This window comes from Artemia sp. Qi Xiang Cuo, chromosome 3 (assembly GCF_049724085.1).
Source record: "Artemia sp. Qi Xiang Cuo chromosome 3, ASM4972408v1, whole genome shotgun sequence".
NCBI lineage: Eukaryota > Metazoa > Arthropoda > Branchiopoda > Anostraca > Artemiidae > Artemia > Artemia sp. Qi Xiang Cuo.
In genome coordinates, this window is record NC_142796.1 from 80,976,961 (window position 1) to 80,989,436 (window position 12,476).

Consider the following 12,476-nt stretch of genomic DNA (forward strand, 5'->3'; position numbering starts at 1 on the left):
TTCGTGATCTTTCTTCTGGCAAAAAATGGAAAATTCCACATATTTGTAGATAGGAGCTTGAAACCTCTACAGTAGGGTTCTCTGATACGCTGAATATGATGGTGTGATTTTCATTAAGGTTCTATAGCTTTTAAGGGGTCTTTTACCCTTTTTTCGAAAATCAGCCAAATTTTCTCAGGCACGTAACTTTTGATAGGTAAGATTAAACTTGATGAAACTTATATATTTGAAATCAGAATTAAAATCTGATTCTTTTTATGTATCTATTGGTATCAAAATTCCGTTTTTTAGAGTTTTGGTTACTATTGAGCCGGGTCGCTCCTTACTTACAGTTCGTTACCACGAACTGTTTGACTGTGCTGAGTAAAAATCAGGGCAATAATACCATTTATAGGTGAAAGAGTTTTGAAGGCATTTTCAGAAAGTTTGCTTCAGGGAAGAGCAAGCAACCCCGGAAAATAAATACAGAGCTTCAAAAATAAGTAGAAATAAGTCTTAGCACTCATTTGGTGATGAATGGTATTTTTTATGAAAGTAATTTGTTTTACATAATAATTTTGGAAAATGTGTCTAAAATAAGTCAATTCTTTGCCCTATTATGTCAGTATGTCCAGGCACATAGAAATATGTCCTTTGTCAGTTCATTCAATGCACCCGGAGTCAGTTCATTCAATGCACCCGGAGTAGTAACATCCCTGTGCGAGCGCTGTGTAAAATTTGCTGTGAAATATCTTGGGCGTTCGTTTATCAATCTATTTGAAAATTATAAACATTATTGGATAGAGAACAATACAAAAATTTATTTGATAAGTTGACAAGTGAAGTGCCTAGTGAATTATCTTGGACGTTCGTTTATCGAGCTATTTGAAAATTATAAACATTATTGGATGTTTTATCACATAATCGCATAAAGCGATTTGGAAGAGTCTAGAGGGTCCACGGAATCGACTGATAATGTTTCGAAGTTGGATAAAATCCTTGCAATCGTCGAAGAAACTAAGAATGATATTTCAGAAATAAAAAGGGAAATCAGTGACATTAAGTCTGGTTTATCGTCCCTAACGTCTCGTGTTGAAGATTTGGAATTAGCAAAAGTGACCCACGAAAATGAGTTATCCAGTATTAAGCAGGAAATATCGGCACTTGCAAAGGAACCCGGTTTTGGTGAGTTAGCTACGAGAGTCCTTGTGGTAGAAAACATGGATAGAAGAAGGAATATTATTCTATGGAACATTAAAGGTGAATCTAAGTCAAAAGCTAAGGAGCATGTTAACGCCTTACTTTCCCAACATTTTGGAATTAATACCCAATTTGAACTACATGAGTCTACAGATCGATTCATCAAAATCCCGCTCCAGGATGATAAGGACAGATTCTTTGTCTTTCAAGGAAACAAAAAATTGCGTGAAAATCCGTTCAGAGATTAGCCGGAAGTGAATCTCTCAATGTTTATATAACAGATGATGTGACAAAAGGTGTTCGTTACATTCGTAGCTCCCTGAAAATCAAACAGAAAGGATTGAGAGAAAAGGGAGTCAGTGCTTGGATCCCCCCAGTCGTCCCACCTGTATTATGCTTGATTGAGAATGAGCAAAAAGTGAAGCTTAAATGGTATAATGTTGTATAAGTCAATTGCATAAAAAATGTATCGGAAGTGGATTAAAGGGGTTTTTTAGTATGTTTGAGTGGATTTATGATTGTAGTTAGTTGTGATTTAGCTCAGGTATCCGTGATTAAATTGCGCTCGCCTTCGGGTGATGATAATGGTTAGAGTGAGTATGATGTCAAATATTGTTTATGTATTACTTTTTTGTTCTTATTTTTTATTTTCGAAATTTGTGTTGCCTTTTATTTTTTTTTCTTTATTTTTTTTATTTTATGTATATCGGCTCACGAAGATGGGATGCGAAATTTTTGTTGAGTTTGGATTATGGATGAGTTAAGTTTTGTAGAAATTCCTGCTGGTAGGCTGGAGGAACTTGAAAAAAATCCCCTTGATATTAATAAATTTTTTCATTGGTTTTCTTCACAAGATCAAGATTTGCCAGATTATTATAATGCCCCTAAAAATAAATATTTATTTTTTCATGATCTTCCACATTTAAATAATCAACTAAAACGACTGCCATTTTGGAATTGTAGAGGATTAAATAGCAGCTTAAATTTCTTGCATGATTTTCTTAAAGGGTCGTCAACAGATGTGTTAGGAACTTGTGAAACATTTCTTGATAAAAATAATACATTCCAACATTATGAAAATTATAAGTTTTTTCATGGTAGTCGAAAACAGAATAAGAGAGGAGGAGTTGGTATTTTTATACGAGATGTTTTTTGCATCTTCTTTACGTAATGAATTTATGGTTTGGAATGTTGAGATGCTATTTGAGAGTTGTGTAGTAGAAGTGAATGATGGAAGAAATACTTTTTTGGTAATTGTAGTATATCGGCCGCCATCGTCTAGTATTCAAGAGTTTTTAAGTCAATATGAGTCATTGTTAGATGCCCTCACCCAGCAACACCATCCATTTTATGTAATGGGGGATTTTAATATTGATTTAATGCGACATAATGTTTCGACATCGAATAAGGGATTAGAATTTTTGAATATTTCATTTTTACATGGTTTGTCATCTGCTTGTTTACTACCATCAAGAATCTGTGATAACCATGCAACTCTTATTGATAACATTTTTACATCTGAAAATTGCCTTGATACCCATATTATTTTGAATTGATACATGTGATCATTGTTTTGTTGTTTCTGACTTCTCTGGATCAGGAGTGGAACGTGAAAAGAGACCAAATAAAAGTTATAAAAGGATAATTAACCAGAAAAAGATAGATGAGATGAAAGTAAAAATAGGATATATAGATTGGAATGATGTCCTAAATGTTAAGACCCGAATCAGTCAATTGTTTTATTTTATAGTATATTACATCAAGTATGTCCTATGATCTTAAAGAAGAATAAAGATTTACTTCTTAAACAAAGTGCTACTTTAACTATTTTAAAGAGTATAAAAGAAAAAAAAATAAATTGCGTTAGGAGAAGATGAAGTACCCCAATTAGATTAATGATGAAAAATTTAAAAAATATAAAAATTAGATGAATCTTGTTCTCAGATAAGCGGGAGCAAAGTATCATCAAATTGAATTTCGCAAATGTGATTCACCTCGGGAAACATGGAAATTAATAAATGAAAAAATGAATAATGTTAAAACAAGAAATATTCCATCTCACATTACAAGTCATGAAGGAGTCAAGATAAGTGATGAGAGAGGGATGGTGGAAGCATTTGCTGACCATTTTAGAAAAGTTGGACATGGTCTGGTGGATCAAATCTCTGCTGAAACAGATAATCATATAAAATATTTACCAAATAAAGTAGATAAGACTATATTTCTGTACCCTTTCTGGTTTTCGGAGTACCAAATAGCCGTTACTATTTTTAACAATGGATTTTCGACAGGGTCTGAGGGCATATCGATATCTTTTTTTAAAGAATTAGCTGGTGTACTTTTTCAGCCGCTTTGATATATTTTAAATTCTTGCATAAAAAATGGATTTTTCCCAGTTTGTCTTAAAGTAGCTAAAATTTTACCGTTGTTTAAAAAAGGTGATAAAGATAACCCAAACAATTATAGGCCAATTATTATTTTGTCACCTGTTTCTAAAGTTTTTGAAAAGATAATAAAAAGTAGATTTATTTCATTTCTGGAAAAGAATAAGTTTCTTTCTCCTAATCAGTTTGGTTTTTTGAGTGGTAGATCAACAGAGCAAGCAGTAGTTGCTTTACATCATTTCTTATCAGAGGCTATGGATGATAGTTATTTGGCGGCAACTATATTTTTTGACATAAAAAAAGCTTTTGATACAATAGATCATGCAATTCTTTTTGATAAGCTGGAAAATATAGGAATCCGTTTAATAGCTCTGGATTTAATGAGATCGTATTTATCTGAAAGAAGTTTTAAAGTCCAAGTTTGTGAAGAATCATCTCATATTTTCCCGTTAGAAAATATAGGGGTACCGCAGGGATCTGTATTGGGGCCGATACTTTTTTTGATTTATGTAAATGATCTTCCAAATTGCATGCCTTCAGGTGATGAGTTACCAATATTGTTTGCGGATGATACAGCAATTAGGCTAGTTTGAGGGCGGGCAACGAGGAGGACCTACGATTGTCCTTGGAGACTGTTGCTTTGAATGTAAATTCTTGGTTTCATGATAACCGATTAATACCTAATTTAGAGAAGTCGGAATTTATGGTTTTTGGGAGAAGTTCGAGGTCAGTGAAGCGTGTGTCATTTCAAATTATTAATATTGGAGCTTCCTCCATAAAAAGAGTGGATTTATTTAGATATTTAGGTATTTATATTGATTCAACTCTGTCGTTTAAGATGCATATTAGTAAACTTAAAGCAACAGTGTCCAGGAGTCTCGGTTGTTTGCATAGATTAAAGTTTCTGTTTCCATACCAAATCATTAGAACTTTATATTTTTCATTAATTGATTGTTATTTCCAGTATTGTCCAAGTGTTTGGATGCTGACTTTCCCTCCACATTTACGAGGACTCCAAATTGTTCAAAATAAATCAATAAGAATTCTGGACCATTTCTTAGCACACCCTATGAAGACAGAGGAATTATTTGAAATTAAAACATATTTTCTATTTCTAGATATTCTGGATTTAAAACAAATTTTGCACCTTAATTTGGGCATATGGTTTTTGAAAATCCAACATAAAGATCATTTTTTCAATAGTATGAAACTTTTGGTTGAAAATAAACATAGCCATTTATCAAGAGCTAGGATTAAGTTTCTTTTCCCGTTTGTTAAAATTGAGAGATCCAGACTAAGTTTAAGATATCGACTTCCTCATATTGCGAATAAATATAAGTTATTTGAATTAGTAAATGAATCACCACCAGCTTAAACGGAGTTTTTCTAAGGACGAATTTGGATTTTCGGCTCAAACCGTAAAGCAAATAGCGTCAAGCATTTCACCTTTGCTGGCACATATTTTTAATTTATCACTTATGCATGGGGTTTTTCCTGAACTTTTAAAAAAAGCAAATGTTATAGCATTACCTAAAGCTGGGAGTTCAACTCACCCTTCAGATTATAGAGGCATTTCTCTACTTTCGGTTTTAAGCAAAATTTTGGAAAAACTTGCAAATAGTCAATTACAAAAATATTTATTTGATAGTAAGATTTTACACACGTCTCAATATGGTTTTATAAAAGGAAAGTCAACTGAACTCGCAATTCATGAGCTATTACTAAATATTAATGATTCACTAGATGATGGTCAACACGCGTTGGCGATTTTTCTTGATGTCGCAAAGGCGTTTGACACCGTAAATCATTCGTTGCTTCTTTTTAAACTAAAGTCTTATGGGTTTTCAACACAAGCTGTTAATTTTTTCTCATCTTACCTTTCTGGGAGACGACTAGATTGTGTTGATAAATCTCGTGATCTCTGTTCCGAAACTTTTTCAATTAATTACGGAGTGCCTCAGGGCTCTGTTCTTGGGCCTAGTCTATTTATTCTTTTTATAAATGATTTGCCAGAAGTTTTGCCTCTTTGTAAAATTATAATGTTTGCTGATGATTTAGTAATTTTTGCTTCTGACCGGGACCTATCAGTTCTTTTCCAGAACCTTGGAAGTACGTTACTAACAGTATCTGTTTGGTATTCAAGGAATTTACTAGCTCTTAATGAAAAAAAATGCCAGTATATGTTATTTTCGCGAACTGGATCAGTAGTGTCAGATACCTTCTCTCTTTTTTTGAATGGTTTTGAATTAAGACGGGTGGATCAGTTCAAATATCTTGGGATTATTTTAGATGAAAATTTGTCGTTTCATAATTATGTAAAAACACTGTCGTTAAAAATTTCCCGCAAAATTGGCATGCTCACTCGTCTTTGTCACTTTTTTCCTAAATCTATTCTAAAATCTATTTATTATTCTTTTGTCCACCCATATTTTCTCTATTGCATTTCGGTTTGGGCATCTACCTTTCCGTCTGTTTTCAAATCTCTTCAAATACTTCAGAATAAAGCAATGAGGATTCTTTTTAATATTGATTGCAGAACTTCAGTTAGACACCTATATGGGACTTCAGGAATTTTCTCTTTGGACCAACTTCATTTAATTTCTATCTCTATTATTTGTCATGATTATCAATATAGTAATTTACCTGTAAATTTCTCCGGCATTTTCTCAACTAATTCTCAATTTCATAATTATCATACTACGCATCGTTCAGACTTTTCGTGCGAAATTCGCCCGACATCGAGAGCGGGATTCAGCATCCGTCACATTGGCCCAAAAATCTGGAACTCAATTCCTGCATCAGTTCGAGAATGTAGCAACAAGCGACATTTTCTAAGACTGGTGAAGAAATATCTTATGACATGCTAAGCATTTTTTTCATCAGGATTTTCTTTTTCGTTGTTGTAAAATATAGTTAGAAAATGGCTGTGTATTTTCGTTGGCAATATTTTCAGCGCTAAAGTATGCCACCAGGCATGTGCGCTGTTTTGTGGCATTTATTTATGTACGTGTTATAAATAAAAATATTCTACTCTACTCTACTCTACTATACATACATAAAAAGAAATTGAAAAAGATGGTCCTTTCAGCCTACAGTAGCGGGGATTGATTGTATTATTGATTTATTTATAAATTGTTAAGTAAATCCCATCCCTATCTCTGTGAGTCGATAGTTAAATTATGTATGGTTTTTTTTTTTTAATTTCTTCTTTAAATTTATTTTAAATTTTGTTATGTTATTATAAAATTTTCTTTTCTTTATGAAGCTTTGTTAGCGGGAAGTGTAAAAAATATTTTCCCCCTATTGTTTGATAAAGGAGACATTACGAGATTCCTCTCTTCTCCTTTGTATAAAATTTATGTATATGTTTTTGTTAAATAAAAGTCAAGAGTAATCAAGAGTAATAATTTGGACATAAAATATGTCCAGTTGGCAACCCTGTGTACGACCCAGTTGCACTATTAATCTCACTATTATCTAAGTTAATCAACATATAAATGTAGCAGTTTCAAAATTTTGACTAATTGCTAATTGTAATTTTGTTCCTGTATATTTATTAAAAGAAAAAAAAGGCCTTTTTGGGAGGAAGCTTGGCCCCCCCCCCAAATGGCGCCCCTGATTAAAACAGGCTTATTATTAAAGTAACCGAAGCAGTACAACTAGATTTGTACCTTTTGGTTAGTCTTGGTAAGTAGATAATTACCTGGTTGCTCTTATCACAAAATTGAATTCATTGATTAAATTTTCTGGTAAAGGAACTGCTGGGACAAAGGAGTAGGCTAAAGTGCAAACAACATACCCTTCAGCAATGGGCTATTAAATTTCAAAATAATATGATAAATTTCAGCATGCTCACTTAAAGCAGCCAGGAGGAAAATGTGAATAAATAATCTTTACTTGGTGCATGTCATATACTTTAGTAAGTAGGCTAGTCAGAGCATCTTTTTTTCCCAATGGTCTAATCAGCCCAGTCAGGAGCACTAAATTTAGAAGGTGTCTCATTTATCAAGCAAAATATGAGACTCAAAACACTTTATTTGCATCTCATTTGAGCAGGTTGATTTCTCAAGGCTTCACTTTTATAACTCAAAGACTGTACCTGATTTTAGAAGATGCTGACATTGAAAAACACAATATACTGACTAGAATAATAATGATTATAGTAGTTCCGAATTAAATGATCCAAACCTCAACAGCAATAGTGAGGACTCAGTATCTACACAAGGAGGAATCTCTAGAGAAGTATTCATGCTGGAAGCAGCACTTATAAAAATAAAAAAGCTGGTTAGAATCTCGGAAGTGTCTTCCAAATCCCATAACCTTTTTGAAGCTATCTATAAGACATATAACCTTAGTCCATTCATCACAAAAGACATGAATGTTTGATGGAACAGCACCCTTACCATGATAGAATTGTTGTGTGCCTGGAAAGAGCAACCACACAGCTTCTTCAATCAAAACCACAGCAATGAGTGGTCCATCATAGAAGCTGTCATTGAGGTTCTTTGCCCATTCAAACAGGCAGCAGTGATGGCTAGTAACTATAATTATGATTTGGCAAGTAATGCTGTTCTGGTGATTGAATGACTTTATTTTGTCTGACTCCAGATAGTAATACTATGGCTGAATCAGTCAATGACTTGAAGGTATTATTAGCTGCTTAGCTTAGGAGATATTTTTTAGCCAGTCCTAAGTTTGACATTCTACTCTTAGTATGAGATGGATTTTTGGACCCTGCAATTTGAAAAAAAAAATCATTCAGACAGAGATTCAGCTCATCATCTCCTCACTTCTCAAGCAGTTCATTTCTGAGCGAAGCACAGAAGAACTTATTCAAGTCTGCTTGAATTCTACAGCTTTCCCAATTGACATCACTCTTACCAAGGCAGGGAACAACCAAGATGCATCACAAACTTCAGATCACAAAGACAGCTTGATTACTAAGTTTCTAAATATCTTTGGGCCTTGGATAAACTATTCAAGTAAAAATACCAACAATATAAGCACTACCCACTGAGCAGCAAATATTATCAGGGCACACAAGGAGAGAGTTCCAGTCTTCTTGAGCAAGTGACTAAGATGAAAAAAAATCTGATTCCCTAGAATTCTGGACTGACTACTTCCAAACTTTCCTATATGTAAGTGAAATAACATGCATGGATCTTGCAATGCCTGCAACTTTAGTATCCAGTGAGAGTGCATTTAGTATTGCTGGGCACTTTAGGTGAAAGCAGTGCTCATCAATGACTGCAAAGTCACTTGAACTTCAAATGTTTTAAAGTGCTAAATTTTAATTTATGTGGCCTTTTTTATTAAACTGTTAAACTGTATAAGTAAATGTTCACTGTACTGTCATAAGCCTAATAAAACTAAAAAAAGAAACAGAAATATCAGTTGGACTGGCCATTTTTTTTTGTAAATTTGTGTTGTTTCCTGTTCTTCAGTAAAACATACTTCCCTTTTCTTCTCTGCTTATGTTTCAGCCAAAAACAGAAACAGTAACAACCTCCAGTTAAGAGTGAGGCACAAATGGGTATATTAAACCACAGAACCAATATTGATGAATAAGGGGCGACTACAAAAACTTGGGAAATTGGCTGCATTGTACTTAGCAATCTTACATCACTCTGAAATTTGATAGATAGCCTATGCATGAATATCCAAATAGACTTTACCCAAAATATTACACTGCTGACCACTAAAGACTAGGTATTAGTATATTTCAAAGTTTTATAGCTTGTAATATCCCAAAATTTTAAACTTTTTAATTACTATAAATATAAGGTTACACAAAATTATTGCTCAAACAATCTTGTTGCTGAATTACTAAAAAAAAAAAAAAAACTAAATTTCATTTTAGGTGTTTTTTTGATAGGCCCAGCAAAGAAATTTTAAAAATATAAATTTAATATCTATAATATTAAATTCACTTTTTTAATATTTCCTGATGTGGTTAATCCAACAGTATGAAAAAAACTCCAAAAATGAAATTCTAATAAAAATATATACATCATAGAACACTGTTTTTTTTATGGTGATTCTAAATGTGTGAAATTCAACAAATCTAAGATTACCAATTAAAGCCAAGAGGTTGATACAATTAACCTTATTTAGGAAAAAAGTAAGATTTATTTGTTTATTTTATTACCTTCTTCCTGTTGGTTGAATCAAACAAGTGGACCTAGAATATTGGGAGAGGGGCCATCAAGAGCAAAGAGACATTTTGGGGCAAAACAAAACAAAAAAGGTTTAGAGAACTCCTCTTGAAAACCATTAAAATTGCCCTTTATCTCTGATAAAGGGCACACTTTTTCAATAAAAAAAGTTTAGATTACATTACATCAACATAGTTTAATATTTATAGCAATTCTAAATATGACATAATATACAGTTTGCTCATCAAGAGCTATTAGAAGATTAAAAAAATAAAAGATAAACACAAAGCAAAAAGGTTGCATGTTGATAAAAATTATACACTCAAATTTGAAACAAATACAATTTTCTTATTTAAGTGTGGCAGTGAAGTATTCTTCTACATGAATGTATCACAGAAAACCCAAAATATTTCTAATAAGTGTATCATCATTAATTAGAGCAATATAGTTTGACCTTTTGGAAGTAGCTAAAGGCTCAAATTATTTTTGTTATATTGCTTGTATATTAGTCAAGAATATTTTCATTGAAATAAATCAAACCTGTGTCAAAAAGTGAGAACCCTGAGCATTTTGAAGGGCAGTAAAACCCAATGTAAAAAATTTATAGGGCAAATTGTTAAATATTAGCTTGTTTCCATGCAAAAATAGAGCTACTTTATTTCAAAAAATTTTGACTCTATGGGTGTTATTGATTATTTGATCTCATATGAAGTGCGTACTTAGATCCTAGATTGACAGATTGGTATACATAACTGATTGATTTCAACACAGCATCAGATAAAATGCTTATTTCTTATTTCTTTTTGTTAAAAATTCTAGATGATGGTGTCTTTACCATTTTCAACAAATAAAAATGAGTTAGATGACCAAAGCTTTTGGAATGGATTTAGAGCCAAAATTATTACCTTCAATTTCACCACTAGCAGTAATCATGAATCTATGGGAAAAGAGCCATAAAACACCTGAAAAATGACATCAGTTTTGTTGTGATGTCATTTTTGAGGGATTTGAGGCTCTGTTTAAAAATTTCTTCAAATACATATTCATATTCACATTTTACTATTAAGACTAAGGAAAATAATAATTACCATTCCTGAATCAGCTGCAAATGGCAATTTTTTCTCACTTGACAATTTTTTTTTTTTTTTTTTAGAAACACGTTTTTAACTTTTGGTTACTATGGGTTGTTTTACATTTTGTGGCCCTATTTAGGGCTGAAAATGGAACTATCCTAGAAACAATTTTGAACTTAAAAAAAAGCATAAGAAAAGACATCAAGTGATGTATTGCCTTTCATCCTAGCTTAATCAAGTTCAAAACTACAAATTTCCACAATTCTTACTTCAAAATATATATAAATTATAGTTGACACATTTTGAAGCCATTAAAACAATACTTTACCCTCAACTCTCAAAATTTGTAAATACACAGCCTAAATGGTAAATAGTGCATGATTACTTCCTTGAAGTAATGATACAAGGGCTGTTATGTATTTTTGTTTTAACAATGGAATTTTAATGTGAGTTTCTTTTATATTGTTTTTTTCTTCATTTGTTTTGCTGATGACGGCCCTTGGATATAGGGTCAAAATATTCATTTAAAGTTGTGTTCCACTGTCTTATATAAAATTTCCCTATTGTCCTACTTATTCCTTATGATGGAAAGGCAGTGGGGTCTTTATTGCTATTTAAATGGTAAATATTGAGTAGTTAAAATAAATGACCTACAAAAAAAAAGTGAACATACCAATTGGTGCCTTTTTTATGCTCTTTCCAATAATTGCTTTTGTTGCAATTAAATTTTAAGCCTTTTTTGAATCCTTGAAAACAATAATTTTTTCTATAGTTTTTGGGTAAACAAAAAGAAAGTTAAAACAATGATTTCAAACTTACTAGCCTATTTGATTATAAATCCATTTTTTTAGAGTTATATAATCTATAGGCATTGATTTACCACAATTAAGTTTGATAGAAAATCAATAACATTTCTCTTCTGTTGATCTGTAAATTACATTGACAGTGGCAAAATCAAGAAAAAAAAACATAGGAAATATATAATACAGGCTATTTATTTGGGTAAGGTTGGAATGGTTAGGTTAAAATTGAATTTGCAACAAAAGCAATTATTATATAAACAAACAGCATAAAAAGGGCATTGAGTGGTATGTTCACTTTTTTTAGGTCATTTACATAAACTGCTCAAAATATACAGCCCAAATTACATAGCCTATTTCCTAGGCTATGCATTTTGCCATGTGTCACTTGCTTTAACTTAGTACCAATACATAAACTAATGCTCACAAAATCAAGCAATGGAGAAACTCATGACAATTAGCTTAGACTCAAGACAATTAGCTTAGTCTCAGTGAGATAAACTACTTTACAGATACATTTTAATCAAGCAATTAATATGTGTAGTTGGTTTTGTTAGGTATTTAATATAATGTGTTCTGGGTGGTCTACTTTCCATTATTCTCTGCTGTAGTTTCCATACTTATGTTTCTAAAGTATTAGATTTTCATCATATTTATAAGCATTTATAAGGACATGCTGCCAGTTCCGATGCCGCGTTTTCAGGCTCAGTGGGTTCGAACACGGGTTGTTCTCGTGTAGTGCATCAAGCGTTTTCACAAAGCGGGTTCTAGAGGAAAACACGGGGTTGAAACTTCGCAGCTGAAAACGCTTAATGCTGAGGAATAGAGCGGAGATTTTGAAAATGGAATTGCATGGCTACAAGGAACATTTAAAAATTTTAATTT

At 32.4% G+C, this 12,476-nt stretch overlaps 1 long non-coding RNA gene across 1 annotated transcript in view; it reads right to left on the reverse strand.

Annotated features, from left to right (window-relative positions):
- The window catches only part of LOC148954607 (uncharacterized), a 58,468-nt gene extending 46,196 nt beyond the window's left edge, over positions 1-12,272 (reverse strand). Inside the window, exon 1 of the long non-coding RNA XR_016141538.1 lies at positions 12,212-12,272. This is a non-coding gene — a long non-coding RNA (uncharacterized LOC148954607). The remainder of the gene's footprint in view (positions 1-12,211) is intronic.
- Positions 12,273-12,476: the final 204 nt, after the last annotated feature.